This window comes from Mirounga leonina, unplaced genomic scaffold (genome assembly GCF_011800145.1).
Source record: "Mirounga leonina isolate KUSES-001 unplaced genomic scaffold, KU_Mleo_1.0 Mir_150, whole genome shotgun sequence".
NCBI lineage: Eukaryota > Metazoa > Chordata > Mammalia > Carnivora > Phocidae > Mirounga > Mirounga leonina.
Window position 1 is genome coordinate 37,119,899 of NW_023270374.1, and position 6,577 is coordinate 37,126,475.

The 6,577-nt window shown below is 44.4% G+C and overlaps 1 long non-coding RNA gene across 2 annotated transcripts; it reads left to right on the top strand.

Moving 5' to 3' along the window:
• Positions 1 to 456: 456 nt before the first annotated feature.
• On the top strand, positions 457 to 6,306 carry LOC118011156. Of its 2 annotated transcripts, none has more exons than XR_004679412.1 (3): positions 457 to 499; positions 5,175 to 5,291; positions 5,740 to 6,306. It is a non-coding gene; the product is annotated as an uncharacterized LOC118011156 (long non-coding RNA). The 2 variants fall into 2 exon arrangements; XR_004679413.1 differs by lacking the exon at positions 457 to 499 and adding an exon at positions 4,648 to 4,692.
• The last annotated feature ends 271 nt before the right edge of the window (positions 6,307 to 6,577 follow it).

The following is a 6,577-nucleotide window of genomic DNA, read 5'->3' on the forward strand; positions in this document are numbered from 1 at the left end:
CCCAGGCGCCCCCCCCCCCCCAAAAAAATCTTAAAAAAAAAATACTTAGCCTTACAACATGCAATGCCCTCTGATATTTTCTATTCCTTTTATTCCATTCTCTTTCATTAAAAAAAAAAACAAAAAAAACTTCTGGCCATAACCCATTACATTCATTTCATGACTCACTAGTGGGTCATAATCCTCAGTCTGAAAAATACTGCTTTCTAGGGACTTGTTGATTGATTGGACAGAGGGGCTGGACTGAGGTATCCAAGATGAATGGAATTAAATAAGAATTGCCTTGAAAGTTGACCAGGGAAATTCCCTGAGATGCCCATGTTGACTTTGCCTTTTTTCCTATTGCTTGTATTAATTCCTTTATGTTTAGCAGGGGGAAGTAGGTTTAACTCGAACAGCCTTAAGTTAAAAAAAGAAGAAGAATTCATTGACTCACAGAATAGGAAAGCCCAGGAGTTTTCGTCAGCTTCAAGCGCAGCTGGGACCAGGTGCTCAAATGGTGAGTATCTGTCAGTCCCCACCTACCAACTCTGATGCCCTCCATATTGGCATCAATCTCAGGCAGCAGTGGCTCCCTTCAGCTTGCCAACTACAGAAATGACAAAGGAAAGGGGCACCTGGGTGGCTCAGTCGGCTGGGCATCTGACTCTTGGCTTTGGCTCAGGTCACCATCTCAGGGTTGTGGGATGGAGCCCTGTGTCAGGCTCCTTGATCAGCATGGAGCCTGCTTGGGATTCTCTCTCTCCCTCTGCCCTCCCCCCAACACTCGCTCTTTCTCAAAAAACAAAACAAACAAACAAACAAAAAACAACAGAGGAAAGAAAACTACATCTTCCTGGTGGTTCTACAAAAATGTCCTCGTACTGGTGCTCACTGGCCAAGCCTGGGTTGTGTGTTTACCTTGGGAAAGGGATGTTGAGGTCAGCTTCATCTGAACCACATGGGATGAGGGTGGGCAGACTGTGGCTCCCCAGGGGAGAACTAAGAACCTGTTGCTTGAGGAAGAGGAGAGTATTTAGAGCAGGCAAAACCAGCAGATGTTTACTACTCCAAGCACCATGAGGAAAAAGGAAAATGTTGAGTCTTGAACACTATTATATTCCTGCTGATTGGCACAGACTAGGCTCAGAAAATACTTGTTGTACGAAAAGGCCTATTTTGTTTGTGTGAGAGAGTACCCTGGGCCAATTTGCATGTTTCAAAAGGTAAAAGAAGTAAGGATAGACAGTTCAATGGAAGAGAATAGAGAGGCCAGTTTAGACTAACACATCTATGGCCAAGTGATTTTTAATCAAAGCATTAAGGTAATTCAGTGAGGGAAAAAAGTCTTGTTTTTCAACCAATGTTGTTGGAACAATTGGATATTCATACTGAAAAAGATGAACTCAACTCCCACTTCACACTATACCTGAAAAATATTCAAGAGAGGTCATAGACCTAAATATAAAAGCTAAAATTAGAAACTACTAGAAGAAAATACAGGACCCTGTTGGGATGGACAGAGATCTTTTATTTATTTATTTATTTTTAAAGATTTATTTATTTATTTGAGAGAGTGAGAATGAGAGAGAGTACATGAGAGGGGGGGAGGGTCAGAGGGAGAAGCAGGCTCCTCGCTGAGCAGGGAGCCCGATGCGGGACTCGATCCCGGGACTCCAGGATCATGACCTGAGCTGAAGGCAGTTGCTTAACCAACTGAGCCACCCGGGCGCCCTGGACAGAGATCTTTTAGACAGGACACCATAAGCACTAACCACAAAAGAAAGCATTTATTTATTTATTTTATTATTGAGAGAGAGAGACCGAGAGCGAGTGGGGGAGGGGCAGAGGGAGAGAGAATCATCAAGCATGATGCCAAGCTTGATCTCAGGACCCTGAGATCATGACCTGAGCCAAAACCAAGAGCTGGATGCTTAACCCGCTGAGCCACCCAGGCACTCCATATATTCCTTTACGAATTCTTTTTTTTTCATTGTAGCCCCAAACTGGAAACAACCCAAATGCCCATTAGTTGGTGAATGAATTAACAAATTCTGATGTATTAATATAGGGACTTCATCTTGTCGCTTCCATCTCCCTGGGACCTAGAACTGTTGCCTGGCACATAGTAGGCAGTGTAATAAGATTATGTTGTGATGGTTGTTGATTCGAAACTTCGAATACACAGCATATATAATAATAAAATTATGTGAATATTTCCCACTACAGAACAGCTGTCACAGAAAGGGAAGTAGAGCTTCTTCTATGGTTCCATCTTCTACCAAGTGGCCCTGATCCCAGGGCTGCAGTTAGATTTCCCACTGTCCCCGAGTGTGGTGGCACTTTTCTACCAACGGCGTGCTGGAGCTGGCCTGTCCCAGCACACAGGAAGCGATTGTGCACCTCTCTTTCCTTCTCCATGCTCGGTGGCCTCATGCTGGCAGCTTGAAATTGGCCACGGAAGGAGTATTTACATCCCCCCCAACTGGAACAGACAACAAATCAGGGCTTCTTTCCAAGAGCCAGTTGACCCTTTACCAGCACTCCACTGCCAACCGCTGTCCCTAATCCCTGGCTGCCTCTTGGTCTTCTGCTGGCTTCTCGGATTTTCCATAACGAGTGTAATCAATTCCCCACACCAAATTCCCAGAGCGAGTATTTAAAATCCTCATTGATAGAAGAGATGCATTTCTTTACCTTCTGCTTTTAGAACATCTAGGTCCTTAGTAATATAATTTGGGTGGAAAAAAACGGACTTTCTTCTTTATGTTATTTTTCATAGAGCCTGTTGACTTCATGTTCTAATTTCTTGCTCTTCTGTCTCCCTGGGCCTGCTGCCCATATGTCATGCATTCTTAGCTTAATTCTACCGTCTCTTGCATACCATGCCTTTTTGCTTGTTTTGGTTTCCATTTTCATTTTTCTGGCATACATCTTGAATTCATTTTTGTTAGAAGGGTTAGGCGTGTTTGATATGGAAATGGAGGTCTAAAGCACTTAAAAAATTTTTCTTCACGCACTTTTTTGCTGAAAAATTTCAGCTCCATATTCTGAAGGATTTCCTTGCTCCGATATTTCCACATACTAATTTGGTCTTTGGCCACGTTTCTTCTATTTTTCAGCATATTCACGGGCATAACATTTTTTTCAGTAACCATATTTCTAATCTCTAGAAACCTTTTCCTATTGTCTGATCGTTTCTCTTTCATTACAGCCTGTTCTTGTTCTGAGGTGCCTTCTTTCTTTCTTTCTTTTTTTAATTTTGAAGATTTATTTATTTATTTGGGGTGTGGGGGGAGAGAGAGAGCACATGCAAACAGGGGGAGGGGCAGAGAAAATCCCAAGCAGACTCCTCGGTCAGAGCATAGCCCGGCATGGGACTCAATCTCACGACCCTGAGATCACGACCAGAGCGGAACCAAGAGTCAGACACTTAACCGACTGAACCAGCCAGGGGCACCTGAGGTGCCTTCTTCCAATAAAGTTTGAGGGGTGTGTGGCTGGCTCAGTCAGTAGAGCATGTGACTCTTGATCTCAGGGTTGTGAGTTCAAGCCCCACACTGGGCATGGAGCTTACTTTGAAAAATAAATAAATCAGGGCACCTGGGTGGCCAGTTGGTTAAGTGCCTGACTCTTGGTTTCAGCTCAGGTTGTGATCTCAGGGTCTTGAGATCAAGCCCCTCGTGGGGCTCCGCACTCAGCGGGGAATCTTCTTCAGATTCTCTCTCCCTCTCCCTCTGTCCTTCCTGCTCCTGTGCTCTCTCTCTTTCAAATAAATAAATAAATAAATAAAATAAATCTAAAAATAAATAAATAAATAAAGTTAGAGATAACCGTGCTTGTATCTATAGACAAAAATGTGGCAAGAAAAAAATTTTTTAGCACAAACAACGTTGAAACAATAATCAAAATAATAACCAGCTTTCAGGCCTGTTGTGTTGGTGAGGCTGCAGGAAAAAGACACTGGCATACATCCCCCCAGTGACCTTTGTGGGGCAACTTGCCCATATGTAGCAACAGCAGTCTGGGGGCACGTGGCTGGCTCAGTCGGTGGAGCATGCCCCTCTTGGTCTCGGGGTTGTAAGTTCAAGCCCCACGTTGGGTGGAGAGATGACTTAAAAAAAAAAAAAAGTTCTCTGGCATTTTCCCCTTTGATCCAGCAATTCTGCTTTCAGATCTTTGTGTCACAGATACACCTGTGCACATACAAGAGAAAGTGAGTACAAAGATTTTCAGTGCCGTATTATTGGTCATTGCCAGAGCAGAAACAACTGGAGTTTCCCTCTATAGGGGGTGACGCAGCAGCCCATGGAATCGTGTGCAGTGATAAAGAAGGAAGAGGAAGTTCTCTTTGTACTGCTGTGGAATGATCTCCAGGGTATTACCGCTAAATGAAAAAAATAAAAAATGCAGAAAAAGCTTATACAGAATGCCACCTCTTGTGTAAGGGAGCTAAGCATGTATATTTCCTTAAAGAAATACAGGAAGGATTCACAACACTAAGAAACGTGTTTGCCAGTGGTGTAGGGGAGAGGGAGGAAGTGGGTGCACAGGGATGGGTGGACGTCAGTTTTTTCAATGGATTACTTTTTATATCCCTTTGCTTTTTTTTTTTTAAGATTTTATTTTTAAGTAAGCTCTACATACAACGTGGGGTTTGAACCCAGAACCCCGAGATCAAGAGTCACATGCTCTACCAACTGAGCCAGCCAGGTACCTCTCACTTTGCTTTTTGAACCTTGTGGATGTTTTTTATTAAAAAATTCAATAGAGGGGCACCTGGGTGACTCAGTCAGTTAAGCGACTGCCTTCTTCTTTTTTAAAAAATTTTATTTATTTATTTGACGGAGAGAGCACAAGTAGGCAGAGTGGTAGACAGAGGGAGAGGGAGAAGCAAGCTCCCCGCTGAGCAGAGAGCACGATGCGGGGCTCAATCCCAGGACCCTGGAATCATGACCTGAGCTGAAGGCAGACACCTAACCAACTGAGCCACCCAACAGGCACCCCAAGCGACTGCCTTCTGCTCAGGTCATGATCCCGGGGCCCTAGGATGGAGCCCTGTGTCAGGCTCTCTGCTCAGCCCCTTCCCCTGGCTTGTGCTCTCTCTTTCTCTCAAATAAATAAATAAAATCTTTTAAAAAATTAAATAGAAAAAATTTAAAGCCAAAATATATTGATCATTTATTATGTGCCAGGTTCTAGGGTGAAGGCTTTTTATACATCATCTCATCTAAACCTCAGGCCAAGAAGCAGGAGTAAAAACCCCATTTATGGAGGGAGAGACTGACGCTCAGAGAAGTTAAGTTACACAGGTAAATTGTGACTCTGTGATTTGGACGGGGGTATGTCTGACTTGAGATCTTTGCTCTCAACCCTAGTCGGACCACGGCGGTTAATGTTTAACAACATCCACATTTCACCTCCCTTTTGCATATTTTATTTTCCTCTTCCTGTGTTCCCACCCAGTCCCTGCCCAAATGAATACATAATCCTGTGTAACTGTCATTGTAGGGAAGTTTCAATTTTCTACTTTATAGATAATATTTTCAACCTTAGCCAAGACAGCAAAGGAGAGGGATGGACTCTGTCTCAAAAGCTTGCCACTTGGACAGGAAAGAGAGCTGCCCTCATGGTGACTCATTAAGACAAGATGCCTCCAAGGCAGGGGAAAAAAATGTGACTAATCTTGCTTCAACATCAATATGAATTGAATTGATCTTTTTTAAACTTTTTAAAAAAGATTTTACGTATTTATTTTAGAGAGAGAGTGAACGGGGAGACAAGCAGAGGGAGAAGGAGAGAGACAATCACAAGTAGAGTCCACGCCAGAGTGTGGAGCCCCACGCAAGGCTCGACCCCACGACCCCACGATCCCAAGACCACGACCGGAGCCAAAACCAAGAGCCAGATGCCCAACCAACTGAGCTACCCAGGAGCCCCTTGATTTGATATTTTTAGAAACTGTGACCCAATTCATTGTTCCCTCTTTAGAAATTGTAACAGGCGTGCATTGGTTTCCCGTGGATGGGGTGACAAATATCCATCACAAACTTGGTGGCTTAAAATGACAGAAATTTATGCCCTCAGCCATCTGGAGGCTAGAAGTCCACAATTAAGGTGTCTGCAGGGGTGGCTCCTTTTGGAGGCTCTGAGGGAGCATTTACCCCATGCCTGTCTCTTAGCTTCTGGTGGTTGTCAGCAACGGATTGTCACCAAGGAGGGTGTCCCTTGGCTTTGTGACCACATGGCTCTGATCCCCTGCCTCTGTCTTCACGCTCCTTCTCTGTGTCTGTCCTCTAATAAACATACCCGCCACTGGACTTGGGCCCTCTCTAATCCAGTATGACCTCATCTTTTTTTTTTTTTTGAAGATTTTATTTATTTATTTGACAGAGACAGACACAGCGAGAGAGGGAACACAAGCAGGGGGAGTGGGAGAGGGAGAAGCAGGCTTCCCGCAGAGCAGGGAGCCCGATGCGGGGCTCGATCCCAGGACCCTGGGATCATGACCTGAGCCGAAGGCAGACGCTCAACGACTGAGCCACCCAGGCGCCCCAGTATGACCTCATCTTAATGATACGCTACCCAAAAATATGGC